Genomic DNA, 12919 nt, shown 5'->3' on the forward strand with positions numbered 1-12919 from the left:
AAAAAAAAAAAGAAAGATAGTTTCCCCCCCAAAAATTAAAGGAGTTCATGACTACACACTAGTCCTGCAAGAATAAGTAAAGGGGACTCTGTGAGTGGAAAGGAAAGAACATAAGTGAGAATGTGAAGACAGTAAACACAAAGGCAGTAAAAATTAATATTTCTATAAAAATCCAGTCAAGGAACTCACAACATAAAAGGACATTAAGTATGACAACAAACACTAAAACATGAAAAGGGCAGGAGTAAAGAATGGGTTCAAACTTACACAACCATCAACTTAATCTACACTACTATGTGCAGAAGACATTATATACAAATTTAATAGTAACTACAACTCAGAAACTACTAATAAATATGCAAACAATCAAGAAATCAAAATATCTCACTAAAGAAAACCATCAAACCGTGAAGATAAGAAAGGATCAGGGGAAAATCTCCAGAAACTACAAAACAAACAAACAAACAAAAAAAACCCCAAAACCAAATAATAAAATGGCAATAAATACAAGTCTATCAATAATAATTCTAAATGTAAATGGACTAAAAACTCTAATCAAAACACATAAGATGTAAGAATGGGTAAAAAAACCCAATACCTGCCTATATGCTAACTATAAGAGAATCATTTCAGACTTAAACACCTGTACACTGAGATTGAAGACAGAAGAAAGATTCATCATGCGAATGATCACCGCATGAAAGTCAGAATAGCAATACGGGACAATTTAGACTTTAATACAAAGTCTGTAATGAGAGACAAAGAAAGACACTATATAACAACAAAGGGGACAATCCGACAAGACAATATAACAACTGTAAATATTTTTGCCCCCCAGAGGCATCCAAATATATAAAATAATTGATAACAAACATAAAGGAAATGATCTACAGTAATACAACCTTAGTAGGGGAAGTTAACACCCCACTTAATAGATGGACAGATCATCTCAACAGAAAATAAACAAGGAAGCAATGGCTTTGAATGACACCCTGGACCAGATTAATTTAACAGACATATTCAGAACATTCCATCCTAAAACAGCAGAATACACTTTCTTTTCAACTGCAAGCAGAACATTCTCCAGAATAGATCACATATTAGGCCACAAAACAGGCCTCAACAAATTCAAGAAAACTGAAGTCATACCATGTACCTTTTCTGACCACAGTGGTATGAAACTTGAAGTCAACCACAAGAGAAAGTCTGTAAGGACCACAAATACATGGGATGTTAAATAATATGTTTCTACACGATGAATGAGTCAACCAGAAAATAAGAGATTTTTCAAAAGCCATGGAAACAAATAAAAATGAAAACATAATGGTCCAAAACCTTTCGGGATGTAGCAAAAGCAGTTCTAAGAGAGAAGTATTTAGCAATACGGGCCTACTTTGAGAAGCAAAAAATCTCAAACAACCTAACCTTACACTGAAAAGAGCCAGAAAAAGAACAAACAAAGCCTAAAGCCAGCAGAAAGAAGGAAATAATAAAGATCAGAGCAGAAATAAATGACACAGAAACTGAAAGAAAAAAATGATGATGATGATAATAGAACAGATCAATAAAACTGGGAACTGGTTCTTTGAAAAAATTAATAAAACTGCTAAGTCTCCAGCAAGACTTATTAGAAGGAAAAGAGAAAAGACCCAAATAAATAAAACCACAAACGAGAGAGAGGAAGTAACAACCAACACCACAGAAATAAAAAGGTTTATAAGAAATTATTATGAAAAACTATATGCCAACGAATTGGGACAACCTGGAAAAAATGGATAAATTCCTAAAAACGAAATAAAAAGGTTTATAAGAAATTATTATGAAAAACTATATGCCAACGAATTGGGACAACCTGGAAAAAATGGATAAATTCCTAAAAACATATAAATTGTCAAAACTGTAAAAGGAAAAATTAGAAAATTTGGAGTGCCTGAGTGGCTCAGTCGGTTAAATATTCGACTTCATCTCAGGTCATGCTCTCAAAGCTCATGAGTTCAAGCCCTGTGTCGGGCTCTGTGCTGACAGCTCAGAGCTTGGAGGCTGCTTCAGATTCTGTGTCTCCCCTCTCCATCTGACTCTACCCAGCTCACAGTCTCTCTCCTTCAAAAGTGAACATTAAAATTTTTTTTTTAATGTTTTGTTTATTTCTAGGAGAGAAAGAGAGAGAGACAGTGTGAGCAGGGGAGGGTCAGAGAGAGAGGGAGTCACAGACTGTGAAATAGGCTCCAGGCTCTGAGCTGGCCGTCAGCACAGAGCCCGACGCGGGGCTTGAACCCACGAACCGCAAGATCATGACCCAAGCGAAAGTCGGACGCTTAACCGACTAAGCCACCCAGGCGCCCCTTAAATTTTTTTTTAAGAAAAGAAAAGAAAACTTGAACAGACTAGTTCCCAGCAATGAAACTGAATCAGTCATCAAAAAACTTCCAACAAACAAAAGTCCAGGACCAGATGGCTTCACATACGAATTCAAAGAAGAGGTAATGCCTATTCTTCTCAAACTATTTCAAAATACTGAAAAAGGAGGAAAACTTCCAAATTTATTCTGTGAGGCCAGCATTACCCTAATAACAACACCAGATAAAGACACCACAAAAAAAGAATCCTATAGGCCAGTATCTCTGAGGAGCATAGATGCCAAAATTTTCAATAAAATACTAGCAAACTGACTCTAGCAATACATTAAAAAAATCATTCACTGCAATGAAATGGGATTTATTCCTGGACAGCAAGCATGGTTCAATATTCACGAATCAATCAATGTGACCATCATACCAATAAAAGAAAGGAAAAGAACCACACGATCTTTTCAAAAGAGGCAGAAAAAGCATCTGATGAAGTACAACATCCATTCATGACAAAAACTCTCGACAAAGTAGGTCTAGAAGAAAACTACCTGAACAAAATAGGGACCATGTATGGAAAACCCGCTGCTAACATCATTCAAAATGGGGGAAATGTGAGGTCAGGAACAAGATAGGGATGTCTACTCTGAGCACTTTTATTCAACACAGTACTGTAAGTCCTAGCTACAACAGTCAGACGACAGCAAAAATGCATCCGAATCTGTAAGGAAGAAGTAAAATTTTCATTATCTGATGACATGATACTATATATAGAAACCTGAACAACTTCACCAAGAAACTGCTAGAACTGATAAAACTATTACAGTAAAGTCCCAAAATACAAATCAACGTACAAAAATGTGTTGCACTTCTATACACCAATAATGAAGTTGCAGGAAGAGAAATCAAGAAAACAATCCCATTTACAATTGCACCAAAAATAATGAGATATCTAGGAATACACATAACCAAAGGGGTGAAAGACCTGTACTCTGACAGCTATAAAACACCGATGAAAGAAACTGAAGTGACACAAAGAAATAGAAAGACATTCCGTGCTCAAGGACTGCAAGAACAAATATTGTTAAAATGTCTATACTACCCAAAGTAATCTGCAGATTTAATGCCATCCCTATCAGACCATCAACAGCATTTTTTAAAGAACTAGAACAAACAATCCTAAAATTTGGAACTACCAAAACCTCCGAATGGCCAAAGCAATCTTGAAAATGAAAAGCAAAGCTGGAGATATCAGAATTCCAGATTTCAAGTTAAATAACGAAGCTGTAGTTCTCAGAACAGTACCGTGCTGGCACAAAAAGACACACAGAGCAACAGAACAGAATGGAAAACCCAGAAATGAACCCACAATTATATGGTCAATTTATCTTCAACAAAGCAGGAAAGAATATCCAATGGGAAAAAGACAGTCTCTTCACAAATGGTGTTGGGAAAACTGGACAGCAACACGCAAAAGGGCTGCTTTCTTACACCAAACATACACAAAAAAATTCAAAATGGATTAAAGACCTAAATGTGAGACTTGCAATCATAAAAGTCCACGAAGTACAAGTAGTAACCTCTGACACTGGCTGTAACCAACTCTTTTCTAGATATGTTTCCTGAGGCAAGGGAAACAAAAGCAAGAATAAACTACTGAGATTCCATCAAAATACAAAATGTCTTCACAGCGAAGGAAACAATCAACAAAACTAAAATCATATCTACTGAATGGGAGAAGATATTTGCAAATGATCTGACAAAGGGTTATTATCGAAAATACATAAAGAACTTACAAACTAAACACCTAAAAAAATCAATAATCCAATAAGAAAATAGTCAGAAGACATTTTCCCAAAGCAGACACACAGACAGCTAACAGACACATGAAACGATGCTCAACATCACTCATCAGGGAAATGCAAATGAAAACCACAATGAAACACCACCTCACACCTGTCAGAATGGCTAAAATCAACAACACAAGAAACAACAGGTGCTGGCGAGGCTGTGGAGAAAGGGGAACCCTCTTGCATTGTTGGTGGTAATGCAAACTGGTACAGCCACTGTGGAGAATAGTACAGAGGTTCTTCCAAAAGTTAAAAACAGAGCTACTCTACAGTCCAGCAAATGCACTCCTCGGTATTATCCAAATTAAAAAAAACAAACAAACAACAAATAAGTGAAACATGTATCCCTCTGTTTATTGGAGCATTATCAGTAACAGCCAAATTATAGAAGCAGTCTGAGTGTCTGTCAACTGATGAATGGATAAAGCTGTGGTGTATATACACACACACACACACATATACATATATACACAATGGAATATTAGTCATAAAACAACAAAATCTTGCTATTTGTAACAACATGGATAAGGCTAGAGAGAATAATGCTAAGTAAAACGTCAGAGAAAGACAAACACCATATAATTTCGCTCACATGTAGAATTTAAGAAACAAATGAAAATGAGCAAAAGGAAAAAAAAAGACAGTGAAATCAAGAAACATGCTCTTCACTACAGAGAACACACTGATGGTCACGGCGGGGGGGGAGGTGGGGGGGTGACAGGTGATGGGACGGAAGAGTGCGCTTGTCGTGAGGAGCGTGGGGTGACCTATGGAGGTGCAGAATCACTACCTTGTCCTCCTGAAACTAACATTACACTGTATATTAACTAACTGGAATTTGAATAAGAACTTTAATTAAAAAAAAACAAAAAACACCTTGCAAGCAATGCACATTGGCAAGTTTTCAGCCAGTTTGTTAAGAACCTAAAAACGTACCCACGGTGTGGCTGGGTCTGCGGCACAGCCCCCGCCCCTAAGGAGTTCAGAGTCTAGCTGTGTCTCCCTGTCTCTGCTCGTCCCCTGCTTGTGCTCTGTCTCTCTCTGTAGCGCTCTCTCTCAAAAACTAAACATTAAAAAAAAAAAAACCAAAATAACAATGAAAAAAACCAATGACATTCTGGCTGTGAACTGCTTTGGCTGGGGGTTTCCATGCTGTCTGGTAACCTGTGCGATTTCCACGAGAATTAAAGGACAGGCTCCCTAGCAAAGCAGGAGTTGGTGTGTTGTCACTGTAAGTACAGCGTACTCTGGCTTGCTTTACTCATGCTCACATGAGTCACTCACAGGATGCAACACCACATTTCCAGCATGAGTAAGCACGGAGTTACACTCATTTTTCTTCTCGACACTTCCCAAACAGCAGAAGCAGCACGGACACGAAACCAAAAAACACACAAAACCAGGATTACAACAGTCATCGCGCTCTTGCCCTAGCAGGCCCCAAGACAAGCACACTCACGGTGAAGACGGGCACCACCCGAGAAGAAGTGTCTCCGGGTACCGGCCCCCCGGGAGGACTCGCCAGTGTGGCCCCTTAGCCTTGCGGCTCATCAGTACGATGGTCAGGAGACAGTACAGGCGAACCACACGGGGTCATTAAAATAAAAATGCCAACTGAACACCGTGCTGTGAGAAGCACAAGCCATCACGCAGACTAGACTAGTTGGGATGTGCCAGCCATGTGTTTGCTCCAAGCAGGATTCACGAGGAACCCCAAGAGCAATCACAAGAGAGTGTGGTGGGCGTGAGATGGGGCTATGTTCCGTGGCTTCCTGGGTGGCCTGAAACGGCACCGTGGGGCTGGCGTGGGCTCCGTGGGGGTCAGGGACTGGGGCAAGGAGAAGCGAGGTTTGGAACCTGACGGCTGGGTCTCAGAAGCACACAGACAGCCCCAGCACAGTGAAGGGGCCTCCGCAGACCTGCTCACCCTGCACACACCTTCCAGTTCCTTCCAGGGTCTGGTCTTCTCTCCCGAGTCAGAAGGGGCCAGGGGTCTGCCCGGCCCTCACACACGGTACCCACAGACCACACGCTCCTGCTGGAAACCAGTGACTCCAGTGAAATGAAGGTTTTGGGAATTTGGGGGAAGGGGGGCCGGACATTTTTTTTAAAGGAGGAAGACCACACCCACGAGGTATATGTAAACCAGTACACAGAAGAACTCATGAAACCCTACGCTCACACTCTGAACAGTACAAGCCCTCGGACATGGGTCAGGAGGTGCAGTGTTCCGTTCTACTTTGACATTTTTAAATCTCTCTGCTCCCTGTGTCTGAAATGTGTTTGGGCCTTTTGGCGGGGACCCTGGTTTCAAAATGCTAAGAAATCTATTTTCACACCTGTTGACTCAGCAGAAGTCTAGAACCTGAGAGCTTGCTACCAAACAGTATAGCACTCGACCAGGCGGAAGCCCAGGACCTTGCAAATACAGTCAGCCTTCAAGCACTTTCAACACGCCTGCCATGACTCAGGGAATTTTCTAGTCTTACCCACTCATCTGAGAAGGCAAAGTGATCGGGAAAACCCAAAGTGGGGAAATCGTCCAAGCAGGCTTGGAGAACTGGGCTGCTGGCGCCACCTAGAATTGTAGCCAGTCTGTCACCTCCTTTGTCCATCAGCGACCTGACTTTCGGCTTGGCTTGAATAGCAACCTCTAGCCTTCTGACCGCACAGAGGTCTGCGACTCTGTGTCCCCAGCTCAGGATCCTCTGGTAGAACCATCAAGATTTCGTCAATACTGCTTTCAACCCAGCAACTCTAGGGCTGCTGAGGCCGGGAGCATCTGGAACATCACCTTCTATCTCTGTTTAATCAGGGAAGTTAAGCAAGTTTGAGGGTTGGCCTCATGACGGCCTCCGAGCACTAAGGGGCTTAGTCTGTGTTGCAAATTTCTCAGAAGTGGGGGTTTTGATCCCCAAGTCATTCCTCTTCTGCTCGGGCTGTGGCTGCTGCGCTTTGCTCCGGGGCCGTTTCTGCTCTAACAGCCTGAGCCAGTGGGTGGCATCTCCGCTGCTCCAAGAGGAAAGACTTCCAGGACCCCAGGGCGAGGCAAGCTGCCGGGGGAGAGTACTGACATTCTCTCCACTTGAGGGCTCAAGTCCCGTGTTTAGCTAAGATGTAAACGATTCAGTTCAAAGGCAGCAGGAACCTTGAGCACAAAAGCAAAATCTCTCTAAGAATCCACGAACTAACAACTACCCTACGACCAGACAACTGCACTACTAGGTATTTATCCAAGGGATACAGGTGTGCTGTTTCTAAAAGGCACATGCCCCCCCAATGTTTATGGCAGTGCTATCAACAGTAGCCAAAGTATGGAAAGAGCCCAATTGTCCATCGACCGATGAACGGATACAGAAGACGTGGTATACATATACAGTGGAGTATTACTCAGCAATCAAAAAGAATGAAATCTTGCCATTTGCCTCTACCTGGATGGAACTAGAGGGTATCATGCTAAGCGAAATGAGTCAGTCAGCAAAAAATTCATAGGACTTCACTTAAATGAGGACTTTAAGACACAGAACAGATGAACATAAGGGAAGGGAAGCAAAAATCATATAAAAACAGGGAGGGGGACAAAACATATGAATCTCTTAAATATGGAGAACAGAGGGGTTCCTGGAGGGGTTCTAGGGGATGGTGGGCTACATGGGTGAGGGGCATTAAGGAACCTACTCCTGCACTGTATGCAGTGCAGTTGCACTGTATGCTAACTTGGACGTAAATTAAAAAAAAAAAAATTAATTAAAAAAAAGAATCCACTAACTAACGCCAACCCTGCAACCTGAGGAAGAGCGTCTTGCTAAGCCGGGGACTTCTCGCAGCTGCGTCTCTCTGGCCAACCCTGGGAGACGACCTTCTCCCTTGACGACGCAGGGAGCAGTGGGCTGTGAGCGTGGTGGGCGACTTGGCCATCTTTCCACCCACGCCTCATCACACAGGCACAGTCCCTCCGAGGTCAGATACGTGAACTTCCCGCTGATCTCACGGGTGTGTTGCCTGGCTCGAGGATGGCCTCCAGACTCCTGGAACACGGATGCCACCCAAGTGCGGTGACGGGAAGAGCAGTCACGCGAAAGCTTTGCTTCATCTTCCGCGGGGAGGCTGAGTGGGCCCAGGAAGTCGCTACGGCTGCAGAGCTCACACGTTTCTGTGCACACACGGCTGGGTGTGTTGCCTGTACCTTAAAGCACTAGAAAATCTATTAAGAAACCACAATATCAAGAGCGGGATGAGGAAAGAGTTAATGAAACTGCCTAAGATCAAAGGCTCCACACCTTGGGGCAGTTCACAGAAATGCCCTGGGCTAATTCCAGCCATGGGAAGTAGAGGGTTCAGGAAGTAGAGGGCTCGTGCTTGTGCCCTCGGGGCACCCCAGTCCTCCCCACGGGCTCAGAGGTCACACTTCCAAAGACAGGAGCCTCCTAAATCCTGACCCCAGGACCCCTTATTTGTTTCTTGTCTTTTTGTTATTAGAAATCCAATTTCTTTATTCATCTTCTTTCCAAGTCTTACATGTCAACAGGCCTCGGCTAATCCCACCACCAAAATCAATCAATAAATAAAAGTTAATTAGAAAAGCAAAACAAAAAAATCAGTGGCTTACTCCTGTGCCTAAGAAGCGGACTGCAAGATTTACATATGTGGCCTTGTTTATTCCTGCAGCTCTTAGGCGACAGGGACTGGGTTTTCACAGATAAAGAAACTTGCCCCAAATCACATAGCAGGTTAATTCAGCGCTGGTGGGGACACAAACACAGGCTTATCTGACTCTTGAACCCCCGTCAAGCATTCTTCCAGGGAATGGAGCAAATGAGATCTTGCTGTGCTGCTGATAAAATGTAGATGCTGTATACATCTGCACATTCCAGAACCCCAGAACTCCCACAGGCCCTTTCCTAAACAGACCCTTGAGGCTCCCTTGTGACAGTGCTAGAGCAAAGATTAGTAATCCAATTTCAGAAACACATACACTCAAGAGTGAAAGAGCAGGGGCTTCTCACCCTCAGCACTGCTGACACGTGGCCCGGACTGTGTACTCCTGGTGCAGGGGCTCGGCCTGTGCAGGCAGCCCGCAGGCAGCGTCCCTGGCTTCCAAGCCACTATGTATGAGCCGCACACCTCCTCACCACCAGCTAGGCAAAGCCACGGAGTTCGGCCAAGAGCCTCAGATCGTATCACTATTACTTCAAGATTATACTGATACCAAGGAAGATATGGGATGCCAGTCTACAGAGCCTTAAGAGAGAGCACTTGTTGGACTGGACAGAACGTACACAACTGAGAATGTGAGCTCCACATTTCACTTCACAGTACGCAAGCATCATCTTCCAGCTTCTGCACGAAGGTATCTGTCCCCAGTGTCTTCAACCTCCGTTCTAAGTTTCCAGACTCAAGGCCAAACCGGATTACCCCCTTCTGGGCACACACCGAAACACAAGTGGGAAACGTACGTACACAGCATTGCCCAAAGGAGTAAAAGCAGGGTCAATGGGAGAAGACTGACATCTAACACGTCCACGTTACCATCAGGCTTGGTTCTGAAGCATTTCACATGGATCATCTAATTTAATCATTAAACATCCTCAACCACCATATAAAGTAGGTATTACTGACTGCATTTTATGAATGAAGAGATGGAGGCCCAGAACCGTTAAGTACCTTGCCCGAGGTCAAGCCAGAATCCCTGTGTTGTTGTTTTTTAAGTTTACCTACTCATTTTGAGAGGGAGAGAGAGAAAGAAAGAGGGAGAAAGGGGCAGAAAGGGAGAGGGAATTCCAAGCAGGATCTGTGCTGTCAGTGCAGAGCCCAACTCGGGCTCGATCCCATGCACCCTGAGATCATGACCTGAGCAGAAATCAAGAGTCGGACGCTTGATGGAATGAGCCGCCCAGAAGCCCCTGAGTCCCCATTCTTCACCATTCTCTACAGTGCTCCAGGGAACTCGGGGACCTTGGCCTCCTTGGTTCTGAATACCGCACCTCTGCCAGTGTGTGAGGCTACTCCCCCGGCTGTCATCAAGTGCCCCACACTGCTGGCACCCTGCACAAGGTGGACATCACCCTCCTGACCCATCACCCTCTTTGGGACAAGACACAAGCCCACTTATCCACAAGGCTGTCCAACCTACGTTTGTCCCACGTTGAGTAAAGAACACGGAGCACTTTGTTAGCTGTCTGGCTGAGGCAGACCCATCATCACCTCTGGCGATGCCGACATACCTGTCCAGTAACCACCAACACAGAAATGAGGTCAGATGGAAATGAGCGACCTGGGTACCGATCATCGCCATTGTAAATCGATCCCTATCCATCTTTTCCAAATCATCATTGACAGTTCTGCTAGATGACGTCAACATAAGCTCTGAATATCAATTTTCCAGAAAGGACCACCCGCCACCCCCAGTTTTGAAAGCCGAGCAATCTGGCACACTTCCTCCCCTCCATGATTTTCACAAGATTACACCCCAGGGGTATTATCATCGCACCGGCATGTGCTTTCAACATCCTCTGGAACTCAAGCAACTTAATGCAGCCAGAATTCACATAGATTTCAGGAAGAGGCCACAGCACCCTTGTGTTGCTTCAGGAGGCGGCTGGGTGTTCCATGTCAACAGACGGTGACAACGACGACGTGGTGGTGTGAGCGGTACCCTGTTCTGGCATAGATGCCGTAGCTCATGGCCTTACTCTCTCCCATCTGGACGTCCCAAGAAATGACCCAACAGATGGACCCTCCTGCTGTCTGCCGCCGTGTGTGACCTCGCCTTTGCTAATGGGCAGGGGCAGCGCTAATCTGTGTGCTAAAAACAAGTTTAAGAAGGTTTCATAGGGGCGCCTGGGTGGCTCAGTCAGTTAAACGTCCGACTTCAGCTCAGGTCATGATTCCACACCTTGTGAGTTCGAGCCCCGCATCAGGCTCTGTGCTGACATCTAGCTCAGAGCCTGGAGCCTGCTTCAGATTCTGTGTCTTCCTCTCTCTCTCTCTCTGCCCCTCCCCTGAGCACACACTGTCTCTCTCAGAAATAAATAAAAAAACATTTAAAAAATTAAAAAAAAAACTTTTCACATCGCCCAGAATATACTGCGGGTGCACACTCACGCAGAGAATGCCACCACTGGGTTTCCACGGACCCAGCGGCCTGGTGTGACAATGACAGAACCCCTGGGCTGCCCTTGCCCTTGGGTGAATGCGGAGCAGTAAGAATAACCAAGTCCAGAACGCAAAGGACTTTGGGGGGGTGGGGGTGGGGGGACAAAAAAACAAAACAGAAGAAAGTCACCCCAAATCAGTAACTATGAGGTGGTCACATGTGTTAACAGGCCCATCAAGAAAACGGCTTGCTTAGTTAATATTTGAAAACCATGAGCTCCCAGAATAAACGCATTATTCCTTGAACTTTGGTATTTTGGCACCAGGGCAATGAGGAGCCTTTAAAATCACAACACACAAAAAAATCTGCTTTGAATGAAGAAACTCCTGTGGATTATTTCACATGGAAAAGTTAACCCCAATGTGAGGAGAAGTGAGAAACCACATGGGAAAAATCACCAACCTTGAACGCTACTTTCTAGTGTAAGCCCAAGTCACTGGCCGTGAACTCTGGAGATAACATAGCCTTGCCAAAGCTGCCTTTTCAGCTATAAAACGCACAAGACCTCTCTCTGTCTCAGAAATACTGTACACATTACATGAGGCAGTGGGTACAGAGCATCTCACTGCCTGATGAAAGCAGGTCCTTAAACGCCCGGCCCGTCGCAACTATTAGACAACACAAGGATCAAAATCTAAATTTAAGGCCTCTTGGGTGGCTCAGTCGGTTTAAGTGTCCGACTCTTGATCTCAGCGTTCCTGAGTTCAAGCCCCTAGTGGGGCTTCTTTCTCTCTCTGCCCCTCCACCGCACTCTCACACACACTCTCTCTCAAAATAAATAAATTTGAAAAAAGAAACATAAAAAATTTATAGGCATGGGAGAGAATTAACAACGCATCTTCCCCTTCTCACCACCTGTGGGAGGGCGGGGGCCCTTTCCCACGTCCCCAGCGGACTTCATGCCACTTCCTTCCCTAACACAGGCTTATTCTCAAAAGAACTAGGATTCCCAATGGTCACATCTCACACAGAGGCACTTGTGATGATTTAGTCAGAGCGACTGAGCTTAACGACAAGCCTATGAGCTTGGACACCGTGCCACTGGGAGGTCAAAGTGTAACTAATTAAAAATTCTGTCCAATTAACGTAATTATTATGTTTAGAGGTGATTTCCTTCCGGAGACCTTTCCTTCATAGTTACAAAGGCAGCAGCAGACCACCTCACTCTTTCTGCTACAGAGCCCGTCTGCGCACTGGTCTCTACCTTCGTAAATGCAGGGTAAGGATACCACTCACAGCTTCGGAATTCATGTTGGCAACTTCGTGATTCAGTTCTACAATCTTCCCGCCACCCGCCTCACTACCGGGACGTCCTCAGCCCGCCCGGCCGGTACAGTGTTTCTGATGGTGACACATGTCTGTCGCACTGTGTGTCCTTAGTCAACCAGAATAATCACAAGATTCGGCTTCTCCTGTCCCCAATACCTCCCCTCCCCTTGCAAAATCATAATTTACTTACAGTACACAAATCTCGGTGCGCTTGCTGACTCGGACTTTACACAGCAAGATTTTTAAGGAAGTTCCACGACTTTATTTCTATATACGGTTTAAAGTGAAAAGGCAAGAGA

General features: G+C 44.5%; 1 protein-coding gene across 3 annotated transcripts in view; it reads right to left on the reverse strand.

Annotated features, from left to right (window-relative positions):
- SGMS1 (sphingomyelin synthase 1) overlaps window positions 1-12919 on the reverse strand; it is a 262857-nt gene that overhangs the window by 77576 nt on the left and 172362 nt on the right. The window lies entirely within an intron of this gene.

Source organism: Hyaena hyaena, unplaced genomic scaffold, assembly GCF_003009895.1.
Source record: "Hyaena hyaena isolate Hyena2069 unplaced genomic scaffold, ASM300989v1 scaffold_141, whole genome shotgun sequence".
In the NCBI taxonomy this organism is placed as follows: domain Eukaryota; kingdom Metazoa; phylum Chordata; class Mammalia; order Carnivora; family Hyaenidae; genus Hyaena; species Hyaena hyaena.